The 26,348-nt window shown below is 40.6% G+C and overlaps 1 long non-coding RNA gene across 1 annotated transcript in view; it reads right to left on the reverse strand.

Moving 5' to 3' along the window:
* Positions 1 to 26,348, reverse strand: part of LOC144367132 (uncharacterized) — a 202,199-nt gene that overhangs the window by 961 nt on the left and 174,890 nt on the right. Inside the window, exon 2 of the long non-coding RNA XR_013426416.1 lies at positions 5,605 to 5,911. This is a non-coding gene — a long non-coding RNA (uncharacterized LOC144367132). The remainder of the gene's footprint in view (positions 1 to 5,604; positions 5,912 to 26,348) is intronic.

Here is a 26,348-nt window from a genome sequence, read left to right on the forward strand (position 1 = left end):
GGAATTGAACTCAATTTTTGATATGACTTTTTTAAAATTTTACACCTTTTTTTAATATTTTTTTTTAGTTTTAAGTGAACACAATATTTTTATTTTACATTTATGTGGTGCTGAGGATCAAACTCAGGCCTCAAGCATGCTAGGCAAGCACTCCACCACTGAGCCACAACCCCAGCCCCTTTTGATATGATTTTTACTCTCTTGGACATTTCACAACCCAACTGCCTCCTGGAAGGGTTTTGAGACATTTATCCTGGAGATACAGTCAATGTTGATTTTACTCTGAACTTTTAACCACAGGAATCTATACAGTCAGTTATTTATGACCTTATCATATTGACATGTACTAACCAAGATAGAGAAAGTTATGGTGTTAGCAGAGCCAGCACAATTAGACCTGGACCTGGCACTAATTAACTCTGCCATTTCAGACAAACTCTGTGACCTTACTGGTTTTTGCTTTCTTCATCTATAAAATCTTTAAAATGATAATGACGCTTTCTTTATAGGTTTTTGTGAAATTCTGGTGATTTTTATTTAGAGACAGGGTCTCCCTGAGTTACTTATGGCCTCACTAAATTAGAGGCTGACTTTGAACTTGTGATACTTGTGCCTCAGCCTCTGGAGCTGCTGGAATTGAACTCAATTCTTGATATGACTTTTTTTTTTTTTAATTTTACACCTTTTTTTAATATTTTTTTTTAGTTTTAAGTGAACACAATATTTATATATGTGTTTTTTAAATATATATGCATTTTTTAAACTCCAGAATATTTGTAAATCTTTAAATAGTTCACAAATATGAAGTATTATAACACTCCTCATCTGAGAATCTGAGAAGTCCATAACTACCCATTCAAATTAACAGGCTACCAAGAAGCAGACCTACGTCAAGTTAGAACTAAAGCTTACAACATCAGCAGAGGATTCTGATTAAGTAACAACCTTCTATTTAATAAGAAAGTAATGGTTCTCTGGCAAACAAAATGCATAAAGCAAAAACAAAGAAACACTAATGTGTTTTATTAGACTGAAGTGCAGAAAGAGAGAGAGAGAGTAATACAGGTGTGGCATGATCTTCTAAGCAAAATTATCAGTTACCAAAACTGTATGAGATTCCATGGGGTCCCCATGTCTATGGTCAAATTCTCTAAGTGGACAAGCAGGTTTTGAGTGAAAGAGTGAAAAGTTGAAAACTTAAAGAGCAGTTTTACTGAGACCAAATTAGAACAGAGCAGCAATACGCACCAAGGAAAAAACCTTTCAGATTTCAAGGTGTAGTTCAAGTAAAAGTGGGCAGGTCAGTGGTCAGGCTTGGACTCAGGCAGAAGATACCCTCCAGCAATTCTGGGGAGTCTTCTTCCTTCCAAAGCCTTCCATTCTCTTCCTTCAAGCAAGGTGGGAAGAACTTAACTCCTTTGATGATCTTCAGTCAGACAATAAACAACAAGGCTTCTGGGGCTGGCTGACTTACCTTGCATACTAACCAGTGAGCACCAACCAACCTCTGAGTGCTGGCTTGTTCACAGGGTTGTAAACAGTGTCTAGGTGTTACCTGGTTACAGGCACTGGAGGTACCAACTGGGAAGCCCAACCTCTCACCTAACGGAACTCCCTGACTGAGGCTTGGTCTGCAGAGGTAGTGCCTGGGCCTGAGGTTGGTCAGGACAGAGTTGGCTCTTCAGACAGTGGTGAGGGTGAGGGAGACTCAGACATTCCAAGCCAAAGGACAATCTGAGCTGAGACACAGGAAACTGATGCATTTGGAACCTTTATGACCACATGGCTGGACTGCAGGGGGGACATGGCTGAGGTGGGGCTGGGAGAGTAGGGGCAGGTGGTGGCTAGGTCATGACAAGACAAGCAAGCCATGTTTCAGGTTAGTTTTGATAATGTGCAAGTTTTAGTTTTGATCCCAGCACAAAGGCATCAGAAATTATATAATTAGATGAGTATTTAAATAATAACAAACATGGGCTGGGGTTGTGGCTTAGCGGTAGAGCACACCTTAGGCTCTGGGTTTGATCCAAAGCACCACATAAAAATAAAATAAAGATATTGTGTCTATCTACAACTAAAAAATAAAACATTAAAAAGGGGGAGCAGTGAGCAATGTTTCTATTAAAAATGCATTTCTAAGCCTACTTGGTGAATCCAGAACATATCTTTAAAATAATAATAACAAACAGTATATATTCCAAGTAAGATTTTGAAGATCAGAAAAGTGCAAAAAAGTATAAGGTTTATTTAATGTATTGGACACATTATGACTCTGGGAAGAAGGGACTTCTTAAATTCTTTCTCCTGCTACTCGAGAGAACCCATTCTGAAGAGAAATCCTCAGCTTCTCTGAGTCCTTTTGGTCATAAGCATGCTCTTGACCGAGGATGGTCCAAGTTATGTCAAGTCCAGTGTTAATCCTTCAATTTTAAAACTCTTCCCCACACTCTGGCCAGGCTCACTTCAGTCTTGGAAGCTTCTAGTGAAGAAGAAGGACATGGTCTGCTTTTTCTCTCTTTCTATTCTCCCACTAGCTGCTGTTTCCCTAGCCAGGTCCTTGGGGAAGGACTAGGGCCAGATAGCCCACACTTATGTGATAAATACAGCTGTTGTATGGTGTGACATTTATACCTTGCAGCTTCTTCTACCAGGGCCCTGGCTATCCTGACCTTCTTCCAGGTCACTTCTCCCTGCTGGTGGTTATCTTGGGTGGCATCCCTTTTAACATTGCCTGTGAGCAGATAGCCTCCTTCTGTGGACCCCCATCAGCAAAAGGGTGGCTCTCTGCCAATGAGTCCTCTTTCTTTATCCTGTTCCAGTCTCTCACCTATAGGCTCCTCTGGTGACAATCAGTCACCAGTGCTATGATCCCCCACCTCCAAGAAATACAGGTCAAGACCTCCAAATGACTTTGTGAAACCCCCTTTTTTGATTTAAGATGAGAGGGTAAGTCTCTTGGCAGGATAGGGGTGGGATGGGTTGTAAAATAGCACTAAGGCCACTCCCTAAAAAGAAGCCCTGACTTTGGTTTCTTAAACCTCCCAAGGGATGTTTCTGGCTGTCTTCCATTTCCTGAAGGTAGGTAGCAGGCTTTCATTAATGAGCCCATGTCACAATCTCTTTGCACGCCCAACACATAGCTCTATGGTCTAGCACATCTTTTCAGAATGTGCCAACTTGGGACTTACCATAGAATTCTTAGTTTTTAAAGACTTTAGAAAATACAAGTTGGAATTTTCTTTACAAAATAAAATATTACCCATGATCCCACTAGTATTTCTTTTCTTTCCTTTTTTTAGAGTGTAAGGGTTAAACAGTAATGTCTCTTTTCCTCCTCTCAACCTGAGTGGTTTGGTGTATATCCTTCAAAATCATCTTTCATGGTCACACAAATCTAGAAGCTCTAGCTAGGCAGAAAGACAGACCATTCTAAAACACAGCCGGGGCTGTGGCTCAGTGGTAGAGCGCTTGCCTAGAATGTGTGGGGCACTGGGTTCCATCCCTGGTACCACTTAAAAAACAAATAAAATAAAGGTACTGTGTCCATCTACAGCTAAAAAAAAATATTAAAAAAAACACATAGCTACAAAATTTTAGACATTTCCCCCTTCAAGGGTGGAGTTTATGTTCCCTTTCCTGGAATTGGGGCAGGCTGTGACTGCTTTGACTAATGGAATACAGCTGAAATGAAGCTTGTGGCTTACAGGGCAGCGTCATAAGAGACCCTGAGGCTTTCACTGTGCTCCTGGGGCCACTGGCACTTGAAGCACTGAGCCACCAGGGAAGAAATGGGACTACCCCAGTCCATGATGGTGGGAGTCTCGGCTGAGCCAGTTCTTTACCATTGCAGGCCAGGACGCAGGGCTCACAGTAAAGAAGCCAGTTCCAGCCTCTCAGAGTCGCCTGAGCCCTGGGTAAATACAGTTGTATGACCTGCTATGCCCTGTCTGAATTCCTGACCCCCAGAATCTGTGAGCATGATAAAATGGTGGTGGTATCAGGCCACTAAGTTTTGGAGTGGCTTGTAATCCGGTGATAGGCAAAGGAACAGAGATATATTCATGTTAAAAAGTTCATGTAGCTGCAAAAGATAAAGAGGAAGTTGAAGGGAGTAAGATTGGAGGCAAAAAGACAAGGTCTGGGGCTTTTGCAGTAACCCACGCGAAAGAGAGGGCAGGGCAGGCAATGGTCTGGCAAGAGAAGGGGCCCACTGAGAAACATTCAGGCTCCACACTTTCTGCTCTCTGGCCAGCCTTAAACCATGAAGCATAAAAGAGGGAGAAAAAGGCGTAGGGCAGGAACCTTTGGTACACCGTAAATGTGTCTCCTGTCCGCATATCTCAGCCTTTTTCTTTGGGTGCGGAGTCGGCTTTCTTACCCCAGGCTGTGATTACATGGTTTAGTTTCACAAATGGGGCTCCCTGAATGTTAGGCTGTAGATTACACTAATCAATCTATTTCGTTTTATCTTACATGCTAACTTAAAAGCCTCTTAGAAAGAAAATATATGCAAAGGAATGTACGGAGCAGAGCCTCGTCATTATTCTCAGTGCAGCGCTTTCGCCTGCCAATACACAGGAGGCCCCTGGTTGGTCTACGACAGGCAGTCTGCATGGGCTCAGTCCTGCAGTCGGGGAGTGAGGTGGGGTGGGAGGACGGAGGGTACAGAATGGCGGAAAGAGAAACAATTGCTCACAGTCAGCTTAGCAGCATGTGCCAAGATATTCTGTGTCTGGGCTGTAGGACCATGTGTGCAGAACCTATGGCTTACATTCTAAGAAAGGTCTGTATGTGTGTGAACATGCACACAAAGGACCAGGAGCATGTGTGTCCCAAATGGCAAAGATTATTATCTCTGGATCAGGGTGGAATTACTCCTGATTTTGTTGGTTTCTTTGGTTCCTGGTGTTTTTTATTATGTTTTCCAAATTTTCTGCATTACTTCTCAGAAAGAAAAAGGAAGGAAGAAAGAGGGACTGGGGTTGTAGCTCAGTGATAGAGCACTTGCCTTGCACGTGTGAAGCACTGGGTTTGATCCTCAGCACCTCATAAAAATAAATAAATTAATTAAGATGAAAAATTTTTTAGAAAGAAAAGAAAAGCACTATGCTCTATTGGAAAGGTTCTCATAATTTCATCCATCTCCCCCATATTATTAGCACTAGTGTTTTGTGCAAGTCCCACCTTAGATCACCCTAGTAGTCTTCATCTTACTAAACCCAGGAGATCACAAGTACTGATAAGGGATCACTATTATGCACAGTTGAGAGTCCTTCTGATTCTGTCTTTCAAAATTCTTTTCTAAACACTTCTCTAGTACTTACCTTGCTTTCCAAGTGCTCAGGACAGCCTCCCTGCATCCTGTAGTCCACTATGCAGTACCAGGTGTGTGGTCTTTAGTAACCAATTCCTGTGCTTCCAAATCTGTTTTTTTCTCCCCATCCCCTGCCCCGTCCCTCTCTGGCACTTTTCTATATTGTTCCATCTTCTCACCCTCTACACCAGTGTCGACTTCCCAGGTGGATCTCAGTTAGATGTTTGAAATGGAACCAATACATATTAAACTCATTTAGAATATTTGAATAGCTAATAGCTTATACTCACTGGGTTTTAAAAGAGGTTGCCCAGTTCACGATACTGTGTCTCTAATTGGCGATGTTAAAGCTATAGTCGAATGCAGATTTTCATGCTCCCATTAAATCCATGTGCAAGTAGGTCACAACCTCTTTTAGCCAAGTAGGGAAGGTTTCCTGTAGCTAGGCGCCATCGCTATTAATATCAGATAGAGCAGCAACTAATTCAGTCATGTTGATGGATGCCGAGATGGTGCCCAGACTCATCTGCAGTTGGAGCTACAGAGCTGGAGTGCGAGAAACCAATTTCCTCCCGGCCCGAAGTGCTCCAGGTCACCCTGGTTACGGAGAAAAATGACATGAGTCACTGCGTCTCCTAAGCCAGCTTATCCAGAATGTTGTCTGCAGCGAAGCCAACAAATAACAATAGGTGCATGCAGAACACACACGGTCTCCTGCATTAATTCCAAAAATCTACTCCAATTTACCAGGAAAAAAGGTTAGGAAACTGCAAAGTGAAGCGGCTACAAAAAGCACTTCAAACCAGCACCCGACAGGGCGAGAAATGCAGACCAGCTTCTGCCCTTTAGCCAGTGAGTCAATTCAAAACAAGGTTGTACCTGTGGACAGTGTTCGTTGCCTTTCTTTTTCTATTTTTTGTCCATGAAGCAGAGGTGGAATTGTATATACACCTGTGGGATATGGAAATATATTTATTTCTCTCCAGTAAACAAACGTCTATTAGTACCTTCTATGTGCCAAGCATTGTGTCAGGAACTGATGCTTGTAATGTGGCTCAGCCCTGTTCTGAAGGAAGCTATCATCTAGTTAGGGCGGAAACAGGGATTGGTGTAAATGATGAAATAAGATAATAAAATAATTAAGTCCTGTAAGACAATACAGGAGAACTGAGGTGGGAAAGGGCTTAAGGTCCCTGCTGGTTCTGAGGTGGAGGTGGGAATAGGGTGGGTGGAGGGAAGGGAAGCTTGGGGCAGGGAGGAGCAGGAAACCCCAGAGTAGGCGAGTGGCAAGTGAGAAAGGGGGCACAAGAGACCACAGCTCCTCCATCTACTAAAGAGAATTCCAACTCTTGATATATATATATATTTTTTTTAATGTGTTTTTTTATATCTTTATTTTAATTATTTGTTTTTATGTGCTGCCTGGGATCGAACCCAGTGGCTCACATATGCTAGGCAAGTGCTGAGCTATGACCCCCAGGCCTAGATTTTTATATTTTTCATCAGCTTATTTTTCTTTTGTTTTCATTCAATGCTAAAATCGGAATTAAATGGATATGACATTTGGTAGCCCTTGAAAATGGAAATGGTACAATCTGACCTGTTAATTTCACATAGTTGAGCTTCTTCAAATCTTCATTCCTCTGCGGTTAGCCTTTTTGGATTTACACTAGTTCTAGGAGCCAGATCAGAGAAATGAAAGGGGGAGGGGAGGTGAAATCCAATCCTTTTTAAGTGGTTGATTTATGCTTTATAATCTATTTTCGAAGATATTCAGAGGAAACAATTAATGTATCTGTTTAACTGATTTGGTTAAAATGACTATGAGAAAGTTGGAAATGTAAAGCTACATTTGGACTTTATGTCCTCAAGCTATCCCTTTCCTCAATTAGCCTGATAATTGGAAGATAACGATACAGCATGCCACATCCACTCCAAAGCATAGCTACCGGAAAAATGCCAGAGATCTGGCTCTCTAGTCTTTCTCTCTAAATGAAGTGTTCCTGATGCCCTAGATCAATCTAATATATATGTGTGTGTGCCTATATACATACATATATATACATATATCTATATATATACTTTCTCATATATATGCATATATATTTGTATAGAGCAAACTCTCTCTCTCTCTCTCTCTCTCTCTATATATATATATATATATATATATTCCTTTACAACTGATTTTTAAAATTGTAAGTGATGCTTAGGGATTAAATAAAATTGTAAGCGATATATATATGCTTATGAATTAAAATAAAAGTACAGAAGGCGATAACATTCCCCATAAGTAATCACAGTCAACAGCTTTGTGGATCTTCTTCCAATATTCATATTTTACAACAGGATATATTGTAGCTCATGGCATCTCCAGAATTTCTGGATCAGAGAGGCTTACAGGAGGCAATCTGGTGAGATGGGAAGGCTAGGGGAGAAGCTAAGTTTTATAGTAAGCACATGGTTTTTAGGTTAATGGTGATTTGGCATGAGTTGTGGGGTGGGAGCTGGTGGAGATTGTGCAAGGAGCTCAAGGCTTCCTGGAACCAGCCACTGCAAGCCCTGCCATGAAGGCCTGCTTCCACAACTCCCTGCTGTGATTTTAAAATATGTCTTGAACATTTCACAGATCACCAACACATATCCATCCACCACCTTCTTCGATAATAGAATTCCACCATATTTAACTAATCTCCTATTGACAAACATTTAGATCTTTTCCAGTTTTCTCTGATTCTTATATGTTTGTTTGTGTGTCTTCTGATCATAGGATAATTTCTGTAGAATAGAATCGTAGAAGGGTGAATGATAGGTGCACATAAAATCTTAATGGAAAACTCATTATTTAATAAACAGTTATTATATAGTTCAATATAAATAGTTGTTATATGAATCTATTGCTATTGTAATAGTGAAGTGTTATCTTATATAGTTAATAGAGGGACCATATGATTTAGCATCCAAACCAGGACACTTCTGAGAAAGAAAGTGGATGCTTTTAACTGTTATTCTAGGTCCACAGGCATTAACTAAGATTATCCTGTGCAAACTGGAATGGTTGGTCACCCTAAAAATTATTAACATACAAACATTATTAATGAGAATAAGATCATTATAAATTTAAAACAGGTCTGCAAATAGCTTAAGAAATTTCAATTATTCTTCTATTCTCTCAACTTACTCTCCTACTCTCACAGTGTTACATTGAGAGTATATGAATATTCCAGAAATCTACTTGTTGGATCTTGGGTTAATGACAGCAAACAAAAGATTTAGGAAGAAAAGGAGAGGATTCAGTTTTAAATAGTTTGCACTATTAAACTTCTCAGTTAAAAGAGAACCCAAACCAAGGATCATATTTGGATGGCAAAGGATCTCATGGAACAAAGAAACACTATGGAAAGAGGGGGAAATGTTCTGGAAAATAGTAATGAAAATTGTTAGTAAACGTTTGTTTCCTACAGTTTTAGCTACAGCACTCCCTGATACGCCCATAAGTGGTATAAAAGCAATAAAAAAGAACATGGGCCGATTCAATTTTTCTGAGGCTTCTGGCTGGAGTTCCAGCAGATCAAACTTCTGGTAGTCAGTCCCTGGACTAATGCTAATTTTTGTGGCTCAGCTGGGGTCCTGGATTCACTTTAGTGTCCTGTAAAATTCTGTCAGGGTTCTGTCTGCTTCTTTGGCTCTTTACGGACAGCCCAAGCCCTGGGATACTGGACACATTGCCTTCTGTGAATGTGGTCTATCAGATATATCACTTTCCATTTCCAAGACAGCTGGGGGGGTGGGGGGAACAACCTTATTTTGCTGCCAGGCAGGATCGATCTATGGTAAAAATCTGTGTGAGTTCAAGGGATGGTTGGTCCTTCCAGATGGAAAAGGAAAGCCCATCTCCCGGCTTGCCTGTGTGTGTTCCCGACCCTCCAGCTGCATCCTTTGTTGTTCCTTAAGGATTACATTCCTTTTTCTGCCTCTTATCCCGGGCTCAGGGAGAAAGCCCTTGACGGGTTAATGAATCGCCCAGCACACTGAATCATCTGTCTTGTGTTTCTCACTAAATGAGAGGCTTTCACAGATCAGTGCCGAGGTGTTGAGAAGTGTGTTTCTAGCTGACGGCAAGCTGTCGAAAATGCCTGGGAGCCTCACCCTGCACCACCTGAAGGCGACTCCATGGGAGGGGATTTTCCAAACATTCCTCATTTCAGCTTTGCTCCATTGGCTGCTATTTCAAAAAGTAGATGTGATTGCTTCGCTGTTTTTCAAAGGCTGAGTTAGATATAATAATCTCCTGTTTTATAGTAACAACCATTAATCTACTTCAATTTTTTTTCCAGGAATGTCTACGGATGCAATGGATAGCATTACCTCCACTTTCTCTCCTAGACCTTGCTTTATTTTTGTCCATTGGCAAAATATTTCAAATGTTGTTTATTTCTGTGAAATGAAATGTTTTCCTTTGTCAAAAGTCCCCATAAAGGGCTGGGTTTGTGGCTCAGTGACAGAGCACTGGCCTAGCATGTGTGAGGCACTGGGATGGATTCTCAGTATTGCATACAAATAAATAAAATAAATGTTCATTGACAAAAAAAAAAGCCATTGTAAAGCTGAAACCAACCTATAGGTACTGACGAAGATAGTGAAGCTGTCAAGTCAAAAACAAACAAAAGTTGCCAAGTAGTGTGGATAGCAGATCCCATTTATGTAAAAACATGTGTAAATATAATATGTGTTAATATATGAATAGGAGAAATCTGAAAGACTATGCACCACATTATTAATAGCTGTTAGTCTGGGGGTGGGATTGTCAGGGCTTTTTACTTCCTAAGACATCTGTATGGTTTGCCTTTTCTACATAAGCATCTGTTACTTTTCCAATCTGAAAGGGAAGGGGGATGCAAAAATAAAGTTACTCAGAAGGATTAAATTGGTTTCTTAGCTTATAATCAAACTGGCTGAGCTAACTATGCAAACATGAGTCGTTTAGCAGTGACGAATGAACGGTACATAATATAGAAGATGGCGTTGTTATATATTAATAAATATTCTATATAATATGTATTTGTATATAGATATGTGAGTGTGTAATCTGTGTGTCTGTGTGTGTAGATGTGTGTGTGTAGATATGTGTATGTGTGTTCTCAGGGCAAGGGAAAAAGACAAATTCTGTAGAGTCAATTTCCTTTGGGTATTTCTCATTAAGTAAATAAACTTATTTGAAAATAAACTTGTTTTTTAATCTGTTTAGAAAACTTTTTAAAAACTCAAAGATTATTTTGGCTCCATAATCTAAACCCTCAGTTTAGGAAAATGTTCAGCTGGAATATGTCAGATGTTGCTCAGTAGTATCTTATGGCCAATTAGTGATACATAGATCAATTAATTATGTCAGATCTAGCATACTGTTTCTCTAGGGCTTGTGAGTTATCCTGGTCTGGTCTGGAGAAAAGTACATAGGAATTAGAGGGGTTGACATAGACACAAGTCTTTCCCCCTATTATACTTGAAGTTTGATTTTGAATAAATGACTTAACACTTTTGAGCCTCAGTTTGTTGAATTCAATGTATTGTAACAATCATTACTGCATTTGGATTTGTAAGTCTTAGACAAAACAAGCTGTAAAATAACCCAAGGTGCCCCATCTAATGGAGCCTAGCATGTAAAATTAACTGGGCCAAGCAGATTCTCTTTCAGAGGAAATCAAACTAATAGAATCAAAGAATTTGCCATTGAAGAGAGGAACCCACTTGCTGAGGGACTTTCCTGTGGATAGTACCCCAAAGGGACAATTTTGTGACAATGTCTATGATTGCTCCCACAGTTAGCGAAAAAGTCAAGTCAGACTTTCACTTGCAAGCATATTTTCACTTAGTCTTCCAAGACAAGTGGCTTTGCAGTGTCTATGCATCTTGGAGAGAAGTTTAAAGTTCTTTTTTTTTTTTTTTAACATATTGTTTCATCACTGTATCTTTTTTAAAATTTTACTTTGGATTGACACATAATAATTGTACATATTTGTGGAGTACAATATGACATTTTGATACATGTATGCATTGTGTGTGCCCATACATTTGTCACTTCTTTGTGGTGAGGTCATTCAAAGATCCTCTTTCACTTTTTTGAAATAAGTTCTTCCGGCAGCTTGCTTCTGGCTGACCATCCTGATCCCTCCTGGCTCTGCAGTGATTCCCACTCTTCCCCCTTACCACTCGACACACTTGATCAGCAATGTAGGCACAAGTAAGATTCGAGGGATCTCAGAGCCAAACAATTCAGATGTATGTGTGGTGTCCAGGAGAGAGGTAGGAACCAGAGATCTAGATCTGTCGGTTGACAATATAACTGCTGATTTAAAATCCACAAGAGGGGCTGGGGTTGTGGCTCAGAGGTAGAGTACTCGGATACCATGCGTGAGGCACTGGGTTCGATCCTCAGCACCACATAAAATAAAGATATTGTGTTCACCTATAACTAAAAAATAAATATTAAAAAAATCCACAAGAATAGAGGAAAATGTCCAGTGATTGTGAGTGTGGTTGGAAGGGCCTGGAACAAACCTGGCAGATATAAATACACGCTAGGCAGCAGAGGAGGAGGAGAAACTTAGAGAACAGTCCAGCATAGACACCACTCCTGATCCTTTCCCAAGAGGCTTTGGTGGGAAGGTAGACACAGAATTCAGATGGCTGTGTGTTTCAAAATGAAGTTGAATGAAGAGAGTAGAACAGTAATCACTAATAACACTTTTAAGGGAATTGTAGAGCAGGAAGCTCCAGACAGGCTTGGCATCCTTAAATGCTCCCTGTCCACCCACTCATGGGCTAGACTACAGATGCCCTAGAAATGGAGGCATGACTCTAAGCATCAGCACCTTGAGAAATCTTCCTATTTGGCCTCTCCCCCGGCCTCCTGAAACTTTTGACTCTATTTTCTGATACCTACTTATAGATTCTGTAACTCCCACCATTTCCCCCCTCTTTGCCTAGAATATTTTGGATTGATACAGTATGTGACTGTCTCTCTGGTTCTCACCCTATTTGGCTTGGGATGTCGCCTGCACTTCCCTTTTAGTTCCATGTCCTGAGGCTCTATCCTAGTTCTTTCCCAGATAAGCATCTCAGTCCTGGTCCCTGAATTCCTGAGCCCTAGTTTGAAGTAGAATCGATTCGTAGGGAGATATTTAAGGCACATGACAGAAAAGAATAGAGCCAAAGAAGGGGTCTCACTCTGAGACTAATTAAAGGGGAGCACCACTAGATGACATTCAAGGCAGAAAGTGGGAGATTGATGGGATAGAATTCTGAGTAGAAGGGGGTTAAGAAAATGGGTAGAGGCCTTGGCCAAAGGATGGGAAAACTCACCCTCTAAAATATGAGATGACAGTCAAGATGGGTGCTGTTAAATTTGTGGGTGAGGATTCCCCCGAGAGCAAGGGGTATGGAGATTGGGCAAGAGGTTTGAAGACTAGTGACAATTTGGATGCTCACTCAGGAAAAAGGTAAAACGACTTAAGCAAGGATCAGGATTATTGAGTAACACTGTTAGGCCAGTGGATGCTAGAGATATGACACTTGATTCCAGGCCTTCTACCCAAGTGTGTGGTTTCCTCCTGCTTCACTTTAGCCCATGAGGAGCATGTCTTATGATCCAGGCAGGTCATCAGTCCTGGTGGTGAAGGCCAGAGTTCCCAGGCCTGCCATGGTTGAAGCCCAAGGGTCAAATGCACTATCCTTAGAACCTTGGAGGAGTCCAAATGGAAGAATCCTAATGGCCCTTTCAACTCATCTCTTTGCTCTGTGAAAGGGAGTAGATACCCTGCAGGCAACATGCATGAATTTGAGGGGAGAGTAGTAGATTATATGAGGAATTACTATTTTGACCAAGGTCAGTCTCCTCACTCTCTGCCTATCCAATTTTGTCCTGACTGAGCCCTGGTCAAGATCCACTCTACTTCCCCCCTGCTACCACTGGAAACTTTCATGATCCTCATGACCCAGGCTGCCTATTTTTCCAGTGGAACTGAGCATGTGGCGCCCCTGGTCTCTTTGCCATGCAGAACATGATGCATTTTTGGGTAAGCTGTGCTTCTTGTGCAGAAATTTGATCCAAGTGGAGAGCACTGGCTGGGCCATTCGCAAGCTGGGGCAGGTTAAGATCATGTCAGCCACTCCACAGCAGGCCTCTGGATCCTGGCCCAAGACCTGCCTGGAATAGTGCTGCTGCTTCGAGTATCACTTCCAACAGCCTGGCTGACCCCTCCATGATGAACTGTCTGAGAATTCTCAGGGGCTGACAGCACAGCCACTATCACTTTCTGGAATGAAGTACCACTCCACACAAGGGTGCCCTGTTCAGGGAACACCACCTCCACCATCAAGAATTGCCTGTTTCCTCAGCAGGGTAGGAAGCCAACCAGGATTGAAGGGACCTCACCTCTTTTCCTTGCCTGTCCATCTACCTTCCTGAGAATGGTACCCCTGTGGTTTCACGGGACCAAAGTTATCTCATGGCCAAGGCCCTGTGAGTTCTGCAGCTTGACTTTGCTATTGACTGCATGTGGATCTGAATAAACAGCTACCTGCCTATCAGAATATATCATATCCTTCCTGGGTTGACTGCTCCCAATCTGACTCTGTTGGTCAAGGCAGAGGATCAAAGAGTAACAGTCACATTTTTGATAATGTGTATCTTCAGATTCTTGATGGGCCCAGTATGGGCCAATGCACGACCTTGCCATAATCTGCATCCTGTGTAGGCAGCCCTGCATCTCATAAATTCCTCATGCAGACAAGGCCTGATCTGGTCTCAGAATCGGTGACTAATACAATTATGTTATGAACAAAAAGGCCAAGAAGACTTGTCAGCTTAAAAATAGTCCGGGCACTGGGGCTGGGGCTGTGGCTCAGCAGTAGCACACTTGCCTGGCATGTGTGAGGCACTGAGTTCAATTCACAGCACTGCATATAAATAAATAAATTAAAAGTCTATCAACAACTAAAATATATTTTAAAAAATAGTATGGGCACACTCACAAACTGCACATGGCTACATACTAAATTCCTCTCACCTACATACATAGGTACCCTTGGTCCACCTATTTAACCAATCAGAATAAAAGTTAACCTATCTCAGAATAAAATCACACAGATGTGGTCAGCATTCTAAAATTTCTTGTATACACATGAGGTAGAGTTCAAGTCCTTCAGGAACTCATATACCTAGGGGCTTCTGAACATTGCCAAGTAAAAGGATATTAAAATAGAATTATTCTAGTCACAATCTCCAGGTTCCAAAGAACGAAAAAATAATAATAATAAGCACCAAGACACACCCATTCCAAAACACAGGGCTGGACCACTTCTGCAGAACCTGCCAGCCTACTCATCACCCACCTTAGCTGTAGAAAAGAGTGAAGGCGATTTACTGATCAAGAGGATTGACTAGGGAGGAGAGAATGGGTGGTATGCCGCGCGTCCTGCTCATCCACCAGCAACAGGAGCCAGATTCTTTCTCACCTTGGGCCCAGGAGAAGAGGTTTCAATGGAACACAGTTACTTAGTTACTTTGACACATTTCCATGGCTAGCTAACTAATTTGTGTAAAATGCAAATGTGAGGACCCTTGTTCAAAAAGCAGGGGGAAAAATGGCACTAAAAGTAAGTAGAGCTGGGGTTGTGACTCAAAAATAGAGTGCTTGCCTAGCATGTGTGAGGCACTGGGTTCGATCCTCAGCACCACATAAAAATAAAATAAAGGTCTTGTGTGCACCTATAACTATAATAAATAAATAAATAAATAATTTTTAAAAACATAACTAAATTGGTATTTTCTTTAGAGTGGCTGTACCATTGCTGTTAGAAACAAATCCTAGTAAAATAGGCTTGAGGCCCACTTTGGGTAAACCCAAGGTCAGTGTCCTTCAGAAATTTAGAGATGAAAACCAGGTATATTTTGTATTTGCTATCTACTAAGGACCAGGCACTGGGGTAGGCATTGGGCATATTTTATTCTATTTAACCCTCTGGTCTGTTTAAAGTAGGTTTTACATGGTCATGCAGATAGTAAGAGTGGCAGACACAGGACATGAGCCAACAAGTCACTGGCTGCAAAATCTGGGTGGAAAGAGGTTAAGGAAATGGGTGAGGCCTTGGTGGAGAAGATGGGATGGGGTAGAAAGCTGCACTTTCTGAACATCTAGGGGGCCAGCACTGTGCTTGATGGTGTTGATCCAGCTGTTGGAGAAGGAGCTTCTGCTTCTAAAGGGTCCTTTTCTGAGTCCTTCAGATATGTTCCCAATCTCCACTGCGCACCTCAGCAGGCTTAGCACCAGGCAGAACAGCTGGAAAGCTGTTGGAAATGGGGACAGCAATGTCCCTCCTCTTATATATATTTGCTCATTCATATAAGTATTTAATTGAAACCTCTTCCTCTGCACCTCTGAATTCCCAGGGCAATTCCTCCTCCTCCTCCTCCTCCTCCTCCTCCTCTTCCTCCTCCTCCTCCTTCTTCTTTCTCTCTCTCTCTCTCTCTCTCTCTCTCTCTCTCTCTCTCTCTCTCTCTCTCTCTCTTCTTTTAACTTCCTCTTTTTCTGTCCAGGGACAGCAGACTTTAATGAAAAGACAACTGAAAGGTTATGTACATGATGAAAGGAAAATAATTTATTTCAGGGTAGCATGTTTTCTGAAATGAGATTTCAATGTATTAAACAAAATGTAAACTGTCTGGCCAATTACTGTCTTTGTCCATGTATTATTTTATTACTCCATTCAGTCATAAGGTCTATGTAACAAACTGCTAATGGATAAAACAAAAAGGGTCATAATTAAGTAGAAGCCAAGCAATGAGGCCGATGATCTTTTCCCCTCAAGGTTATGATCATGGAATGTGTGTAAATTCATGGCCATATTTGATGTCTTGTCTAAAATATGGTCAGAAAGGCTGGAGCTTCAAATATCCTTGGCAACAAAGCAAGGAGGGAGAATGGCCTGTGTGGAACCTAAGGATACTAGAGCTGAAAGCTTCATGGTGGTCATTTAGTCCAGCCCTCTTTCCAGATGAGGAAACTGAGGACCAGAGAGGCCAAACAAATTTTCTAAAGACAGTCTTGGCATTAGGCAGAGTTGGACCAGGATACTCTCCTTCCTAGCTACAAGTCCGGGGCTTTCCAATGACATTCCATTAATGTTACCTATTGTTTATTTTCAGAGACAAGTTTGTTCACTTACATATTTATGTTAAAGTGCTTTTTGTTTTCATTCTGTTACTTTTAAAATTATAAAAGCAATATATGCTTATTGTAAAGAAATTCACACAGAAGTGTGTAGAGCAAAAAATGAGCCTTTCTTTCATTTCTCTCTGCCAAATAAGTTTTTTTCTGAGGTGCAAACCTCTACTGATGGACTGGTGTGTGTTCTTCTGGACTATCCCCTATAGGTTGACAAACACATCCATTGTTTTCCTTTCATAAGTGGAAACACACTCTCCCTATCATTTTGCGGGTTGCTTTTTTTCATTTAACATTTTTCTGTACCTGCACAAATATATCTACCCCATTCTTCTTTAAAATCGAGATATAATTCACACAACATAAAATCCATCATTTTGAAGTATACAATTCGGTGATTTTGAGTATACCCACTATGCTGTCCATCAATGCCACTACCTAATTACAGTACATTTCTATCACACAGAAACATGGGGAGAAAGAAAAAAGAAGCATGTTGTATTAGGTTTCTCCAGAAAAACAGAACCAATGAGATATATAGAGATATACATATAGATGTGGTTCTAGATGGATATGGACATAGACAAATATAGATAGATAGATGATTGATAGATAGATAGATAGATAGATAGACAGATAGTGGGGCCACATTTGCTGAAATGTTCCAGAGTCTGACAGAGTTCTCCATATTCAAAGAGTGAGCATAGGAAAACTGTCTTTGCTCATCAGCCATTGATTTATTCCTGATGTGAGGAGTTTATATAGATCATCCAAATATTAAGTTGCCAAGCCAGAGGGTATTTGCAATGCATTTGGGGAATGGCAGAGCTATCTGTTCTCGAGTAAGTGCCTGCCCAACCCTCCTCCTCCGCAAGTGCTGTTAGTATGTATGTGTGCACTTCCGTGAGAGAAAAATCAATACCTTCTTGGATGGATGGAAATTGAGCTATGTCAAGGCATACATGCATTGTCTGATAGCATCTTCCTGCCAGGAATCTAATATATTGATCAAGTTTCCCTAGCAGAGCATCCATGCAATATACAATAGTAAGATGGAATGATGGCTATCCTTTTTTTTTTTTTTTTTTTAATGTCTCCTTTACAAAAAAAAACAAAGCTTGCGTCTCCACGTAGGGCACTACCCCTCCTGAGGAGTGTTCGGATCTCCTTGTAATTTCTGGCAGAGGTCACGAACAACATGCTCTCCTGCTTCTGGTTCACCTGCTCCTTACTGGGAGTGAGAAATGATTTTCTCAGTTGGAACCTGCTGTCAAACGCAGGGTTCCGCCTCCCCCCTCCTTTCCCTCCACCTCTTCTTTGAGCCAAAGCAACATTCCCTTTTTTCCCCAGTTAACAGCAGCAAATGTGTGGGTGGCTATTTGGCTGCAGCTTTATCTAGCTACAGAAGTTGTACCTTTGTATTGTGCACACGCTGTTTTGATGGTTGTTAATAACTTTTGTTATTTTTGTGGTTATGATTGTTGTTGTTAAAGGTCAGGATGATGATGGAAAGGAGGAGGAGGGCTCTCAGCATCGGCTCTTTCAGACATGCTTGTTCCTAGCTCAGAATGGTGACACACAAGCACAAGGGGCCCTGGCTGACACTGTTCATCGCTGACGAGCCTGCCTTCGCTGCTAAAGAGGAAGGGGCATGGAGAAGCAGAGAGGAGGAGGTGCCCATATTTTTAAATAAGCTGCCTTGTGATGCTGAAGGCCAGCAAAACAGTTGAGATATTGAACCCTGGACACATGGAAAATTACTCACATGGTTCTGATTCCCCCCCCACCCCCGCCAATGACTCTAATAATCCAAAGGGAAATTATTCCACTTAAATGACTCATGCAGAACACGCATTTCGACGTATCTTGGGCAAGGAATAATCTGTTCAGAGATAACAATTTATTATTTAACATTTTGACAGGTCCACAGGAGTACAAGTCAATTGAATCCAAATAAAGAATTGTGCTATTTTTAATAACTTCTAGATGTTCTTGGCAGAACCCAGGCCAGACTTTGTTAGAGGAAAGAACAGTTTTATCTTTTTTTCCTTCACGTTTTTCACTAAGATTTAATAATCAAAATAATATTTTAAAGAAAAGCAAAAAAAAAGAAATGTTTATGAAAACATTATGAAAGGGATAGCAAGGGGATGGGGGGAAGAGGAATGAAGAAATAAATGACCCTAGATTAGAAATAGATGCATGTCTATTTCTGTTACTTCATTTCTATTATTGCACAGGTTGTTAGAAGATATTATATACATTATAATATGCTTTTATTTCCATATAGTAAAAGTTTTTTTACCTTGAAAAATGAAAAACTACTATCCTGTTGGAACTTTATCATTCAGATGTGCAAAAATTTCAATATGGAGTGTTTCTATTTTTACAATATTTTAAACATTTCAAAAATGTTATTTTATTTGATAAGCATATATTCTTATCATGTACATAGGCATGTATTATTATTCCTGTTTTATTGACAAGGCAATGGAGGCTGAGATCACACAGCAAAATTATAATAACATTGGAACACACTTCCTAAACATCTAATTTATCACAACATATGGCCTCTTTAGCCCAAAACCTTACCAGGTTTCTGGACACAAACTTATATTCATTTTCTTTCTTTTCTTTGTCATTGAGTTTGGGCCTGAAGAAGTCCTTGAAAAGTTTGGTTTGATGTACATATTTTTTCTCTCTCTTCTGAGGGAGTGAAAAATGAGGATTTATTCCTTTTGTTGTGAAAATGATATTATATTGCACTTTCAATTGTACTTTCAAGGCCTGATTATGCCTTTTACCTCTTTCCAGAGCCTTCACTTGACTTAAACTATGGTTAATTGCAGCAACAATGGAGAAATTAATATGAGAATGTCATGGCAATTGAATATAATAAATACTCATAAATCCAAAATTACAGTTTGAGTAACAATACCATTAGGTGACAATCTGATTCCCATCCCTGTTATTTTTCCTATGTTATGCAGTTTAGCTCTTCACTGTCACATGTGTTTTGTGTTTGTCTGGTTTTACCAGCACCTAATGGTAAATTGAATGTAGGACTTCTCATTTCTTTTTTTTTTTGAGACCAGGGATTTAATCCAGGGGCACTTTACCACTGAGCTCCTTTTTCTTTTTAATTTTGAGACAGGGTTTCACTAAGTTGCTTAGGGCCTTGCAAAGTTGCTGAGGCTGGCTTTGGACTTCCAGTCCTTCTACTTCAGCCTCCCAAACTGCTGGGATTACACGTGTGTACCACCACGCCCGGCAGGACTTCTCATTTCTTTGGTAACCCTGCATCTTCAGCCTTTGGTTTAGAATTCTCTTTAAATGCTGCATTTGAAAATATTCCATGCTCCATTTTTTTTTTTTTTTTTGCTGAAAGCTATATATTTGTTGCTTGTCTTCCATTTTGATTTTTAAATGCACTGTAAATATCCTTGTTAATGCACCATTCATTTATTCCTTCATTTACACATTTATATATCTACTAACACTTATTGTGCTCCTATACTATTTGCCACATTGTTATAATTGTTGGTTTCTCTTCTTAGATTTGAGTTCTCTGAGGGCAGAGATTGCATGTTTGTTATCTTTTCACCTGAAGATGTACCTGATACATCACAAATGTAAAATGAATGCATTGTGATGAATGGTATCTAGTAAAATGTCACCTTCCTGGCAGGTGATGACTAACTGCTCTCAGGGTGAAGATAACACTGATTTCTTTTACTTTCTGTTGTAATTTTTTTCATAAATGAAAAGTGTGAAATATTTGAAAGAATAATACTACCTTCTGAATGAAGTTTAAAATAGCTTTACCATAAAAGATACTAGCTAGATAAAAACAAACAATTGGGGGGGTAGGGGGTGGCTGGATATTGAATGCCCCTGAAGCTATTAGCTATTTTATCAATATGCATAATTTTTCAGTAGGTTGATATATGCATGTCATAATGTCAAGAAACCATAGGTGGGGATCAATATGTACTATATTTTAAATCATGGTTTGAATAAACAGAAAATAGTGGGGGAAAAATCAAGGATAATTATTTCTATGTTCATTTGAAATTCTGTCTCTACTTAAATGGAAAAGCCTTTTCAAAAACATTGGAACTGCAATAACATGCCACTAAATGCTTTTGCTTGTTCAATTTTTCATTTGAAAAGGTAATCCATGCTTTAAAACCTGGAAACCTTTGAAATATGCATCAGGCAGGAGTGTGGTGTGGAGATTGCCTTGAGGTCAGGGCTTTCAGTTCCTTGGTTGCTGAGTCTGAGGTTTCTGCCCAGGGCCACGAAATAGCCCTTCATTAACTGGTTCTTGGCGGCCAATATAATTAAGAGCTAGCCAGAGATCAGAATGTTGTAAACGGGTAGATGTCTCCTGTGGTGTGAAAATAGAACCAAATACGCTGATCCTATGACAAGAGCCCTGTACAATCACTACCCTTAGTTGGTGGGAATGTGATTTTACAAAACGGTTTGGAATAAAGCAGCTTTGTAATGCTGGTGGTTTCTGGCAGAGAGTGAGGTCTTTTGTGGTCCTGGCACGCGCGGATTGCCGCAGCTCGACTCCACATGTTGGCAATTCCTGGGTTTCACCAACTTGCTTCTCAGAGGACTCTCATGGCAGGCCAGCGAGGTGCATATTTATGCAGGAGGTGGGTCAGCTGTTTTCCCTTGAAGTCATCCTCTTCTCTTTCCGGTTTTCCCATAGAGGGTCACTCAAGGGTGACAAGAAGTTTATGCTCCGTGGAGGCTGAGCCTACTATTGCTGCGGCTGCCAAAACACAGCCTCAAAGAAACAATGATTTGAACCTGGCTTGCTGACTGCTGTCTCGACTCCCTGGCACCACTCAGTTTGGGGAAGAAAAAAATGTACCTGGTAGCGTTTGAGTCTAGAATTATAATGAAGTTAGGGTGGCCAGATGTATCCTTTTAAAAGGATTAACCCAGTGTCCAGGAAGCCTTTTGAGGGTAATAAATTATTTACTTTTTTCAAAGGAGATAGGAATAGAAAATCTTCAATTGTGCTCACAGAGATTAGATTTTTAGATAGCCAGACCTTTTTTGAGATGGTAGCTGTTTGTGTCACAGTGCACCACAGTAGATCTTTGTTTTTGCCTGGGTCATTAGTGCGTGGTTCTGATTATGCCAAGGTCCCCTGCTTATACCAATTACATTTTGCTGAAGTCTGCTACGACACAGTTGGATGGTGTGGTTGAAGAAAAATTCAAAACCATCTTGGGCTGGGAAGGAGGGATTTTGAAATGCTAATATTTGCCTTTGCAAGATTACATACTGCTGATAACCCCTTCATCACACAGCAATCTCCTTTTCTTAGCTCACTAAACAAACCTGAACCATTTACTAAACCTTTCCGAACCCTTGATATTAGTCAAAGTGGACTCCCTGCCATTTCCTGAACCCAGAATCAAATATTTATTATGTACATGCTGTGTGCCAGGTATTGTGTTAAGTGCCCCCAATACATAGTTCTTCAAGGTGATTAGTAATTATCCATTCTTTTATTTAATCAAGAAATATTTAATAAGCAACTGCTATGTAAGGCATATGATTAAAAGTGAGGGTGTGGCTGTTAACAAAGCAGACATGTCCCCTGGTCTTATAGATCTTACAGTCAAGGAGAGAAAATAGATAATAATAACGAGGGATGGACAAGAAGACATGGGACACTGAGCAACATCCTGAGGAAGGGACTTTCCCCAGACACATGAAACCAACCAAATGAAGAGGGTGGGATGAACGCTGGGGCCCAGGGAATAATCTGGGGGGAGAGAGCAGGTCAGAGAATGGCACAGTGGCATGCATTGAACAGCCAATGTTCTTGGTTCAAATTCTGTCTTGCCGCTACTTTCCTTGTAACTGTGGGCAAGTCACTTCTGTTCCACGCTGGGAGAGAGAAGCAGTATTAATTTCACTATGGTCTTTGTAAATGAGTTGCTATGTTCTCAGTGCATAGAAAGCATTATATAGATGTCAGTTCTTTTAACAAGAGAGTGAAGGTATTTTGAGTTACTCTCGTGTCTAGGTGCAACATGTAGGAATACAGAGCAGGGTGACAGGTGAGGTGAGAAAAGTTAATAGAGCTTAGATTAGGGGGGACCCAGGCTAGGATTCTTGTAAACATATGAAAATTTTTCTTAATCCACTGAGCAATAGAAAATCATTGAAAAATGTTAAGTAGGACAGTAAGATGATCAGATTTGCATGGGCCACTCTGGTGGTCATGAAGACAGACCAAAGTGTGTGGATTGGCAAGAGGTAGAATTAGTACATTTTGCTTATGGATTGAAAGTGTGGATGAAGAAGTGGGAAGAATAAAGAAAGAACATCTGGATTAGAAAGGAGTCAGGGTACCAAACAATAGGAATCCAGGACAGCCATGGATCTATATGGGTTGATAGGTTTGGTAGTGGTTGCTGAGAGACTCCCTTTGAACTCTGTAGAGGAGCCTCCTCCTTTGCCTCTTCCTGTCTTCTAGTGGTGGCTGGCATCCCCTGGCTGAACACTCCAGTCTCTGCCTCTGTCATCTCATGAGTTTCTTGTGTGTTTTTGTCCTCACATGGTATTTCCCTATTCTTACAAGGACACCAGTAATATTGGACTCAGACCACCCTGATTTGTCATCCTCACTTGAGTACATCAGTAATGACTCTATTTTTAAATAAGGTCACATTCAGAGGTTCTAGGAGTTAGGCCTCCAACATTTCTTTTTCTAGGGCACACAATGTAACCAGTAACACGTTTCTTCCAATTAGCTCTAAAAATGCCCAGGAGTCCTCCCAGGTAGTCATGGATTAGTACTTGGTTTCCACAAGCATTTCTCCTCTCCTGTTTTGGTTTATTATAGTGATGTCTCCTGTGCTGCTGCCATGGTCAATGTACTGCTGCAAATGCCTGCAAAAAAGCACCTGAGCCCTCTCTGATCCATTCGTACCTTCTTAGAATCCATCGCCTGATGGAGGACCCAATCCTTAACAGTCTTAGAAATATATAAGTCACAAACTTTAAGAAGAATTATACATTTAAAAGAACTGTATGGGTGCTATGTGTGAGAGGGAGAACTTCAGTTAGATTGGGCATGGACGGTCAGTGGTATTTAATCTCTAGTTTGAAAGATGAGGGGAAGAGTAACATCTTCTGCAGAAGAACAGCAAATGTATATATAGGCCATGAAGTAATTTGAATTCTTACACTTCTTATACCTGTTCTTCCCCATCCAAAGTAGTTTTCTGTGTTATGATTTGTTACTGTCCACACTTCTACAGATCCTGCTCCCTAAACTCAGCTAGATTAGAGGACTCTCATAATGGCAGATGCTGTTTGAAGCTTAATCATTTCTCCTGCTGACACTGACCTTGAACCAGGGCCCTTGAAACAAATTTGTGAGCTTCACATCTCTCCCCAGTTCAATAGTTGTAATGGTGCCCTTTGGTACAAATAAAACTTCAGCTATACCCATAAAACTTCAGCTATACCCTGGAAGTGACGAGAGGAATCCGAGGGTGAGGGTAGTTCAGCTTTTCTAGTCAAGACTCTGGATTCCTATGACATATATTTAAATTAATTTTTCACAAAAATTACAGTTATGATCAATAACAATAAATTGTGCTATTTATTAGGGCTGCTGCTGAAGATATCAAACACCATCTTCTGTCTTTTAGAAAAGGATTTTTCCATGCCCCTCACATTTAATGTTGATTTTCCTTCTCTTTCCAAGTCTGCAAAATTCTCTAAGATGTTTAATTCCAGCCCACAGCCCCTTCTGGCCAGTCATAGCCTCTTATTGTGGATAACACAACCATGCCCAATAATAGTCAGCTACAACATGTCTTGATTTCTTTTTCTTATGAATGCCCCATCATTAAAGTAATTATAAATGTTTGTACCTAATCCTCACCATGACAGTTTTCACTTTCACCACAATAAGGGTGGACTCTAATTACACCTAAGTGACCTTGATCCTGCTTACCTCTAGGTGTGATACCTCTTCCCACCCAGAATCTCAACCTGCAGTTAATCTACGGACAAATGTTTATTAAGTGTTTCTTATGTTCCTGTACTAGCAGAAAACTGACACAGCAAATTACTTTTTTTGTTAATTAGCAATTTTAGACTCTTCAAACTTAGACTATCTAAGCCCTCCATCTAAGAAACACTGAACATCAACTCAGTGTATCAGTACTGTACTAGACACTAGGGAATAGAGCAGGAGCAAACATTTGTACTTTCTTAGAATCCATCATCTGAAGGAGGATCCAATCCTTAACAGTCTTAGAAATATATAGTCACAAACTTTAAGAAGAACTATAAACTTAAAGAGAACCATATGGGTGCTATGTGTGATAGGGAGAACTTCAGTTAGATTGGGCGAGGACGGTCAGTGGTATTTAATCTCTGGTTTGAAGGGTGAGTGGGAAGAAAGGGGGAAGAGTAACATCTTCTGCAGAAGAGCAGCACATGCATAGAAGTAGAAAACAGTTTGATGCCTTAAAGAAACTGGAAAAAGGCTAGCTAAATTGGAGCACAGCCAACTAGGAGGAAAGTGAGAAAAGATGACGAAGAGGGAGGGCAAGGTCCAGATCCCGAATGGCCACGGTAAAGTTTCTGATTCTATCACATGTGCCGTGGGAAACATCAAAGGGTTTTAAGGGAAAAAAAAATAGCACAATCAGATTTATGTTTTAAATGATCATTCTGTTTGTGGGCAATGGAGTAGGGCCAGACTGGGGAGACACTAGGAGGCTGTTAGCATGGTTGAAGTGAGAAGCCAGTGGTTGGTGTGCTATGGAGTCTGGAAGAAGAAAACAGATTCACGAGACATTTTGGAGGTAAAGTCAACCAGTTTCTTTCTAGAAGAGTATGAAATGAAAGCATTAATAAATATAGATGACTGAACTATTTAGGTGTTAATCCAAAGAACCTAGAAATGAATTACTTGCTTAGCACTGGAGTCATCGCTGAGAATCTGTTCCAGTGTTTCTCAAGGATATTCCACTGAGTGAGACCTAACTCCCAACTCATGTACAGATTGAAAAGTTGGTTTTTATTTCAGTGTATGCTTTGCCTGGAGCTTTGTGGTCCATTTCAGGATTTCAGAAAGTGAAGCAACAGAAAACCTTGTGATTGTCATCTGAATCAAGCTTTTGAGAATAGAGATACAGAAAAGGGAAGTAGAAAGTAACTAATGTGTTTTTTAATTAAGTTGGCAGTCTCCTCCACATTCTTTGCTTCTTTCTTGACATTCACTACCAAGAGTCTATAGGAGTTATTTTTCTAAATATACCTGCCCAATGTATACCCAAGTCTGAACTCTGATGTACTGCCAGTCATATGGTCACATGGATGTAACTCCCAGGATCTAACTGGTCCTTCTCAGGCCCTCTCCTCCCCTCCTGCCTAGATCCTGGTTCTCATAAAACAGTTGGAGAGATATGAGATGGAATGCACTATAAACTGGTGGGAAGGACCTCACCAGTTTATAGGGCTTCCCTAACTGGTTTTTCTAATATCAATCTGTCATGCAAAGAAGAGGAATTCCTTTTCCCTACAGTCAAGACAAAATAACTCTCTGTTTTAAGATCCAAGTCAGAGGCTTTTGGTAGCTTGTGGAGGAGTCTTGTGAAGGAGCTCTTGCCTCAGAGTCATGAACCCTGATATCAGGGATACAAGACAGAGAGAGAGAGAGAGAGAGAGAGAGAGAGAGAGAGAGAGAGAGAGAGAGATGCTTTTGCTCCTAAACTTTCACTTTTGCCTAGCTTCAGAACAATGTTAATTTGTGC

Source organism: Ictidomys tridecemlineatus, chromosome 10, assembly GCF_052094955.1.
Source record: "Ictidomys tridecemlineatus isolate mIctTri1 chromosome 10, mIctTri1.hap1, whole genome shotgun sequence".
Lineage (NCBI taxonomy): Eukaryota > Metazoa > Chordata > Mammalia > Rodentia > Sciuridae > Ictidomys > Ictidomys tridecemlineatus.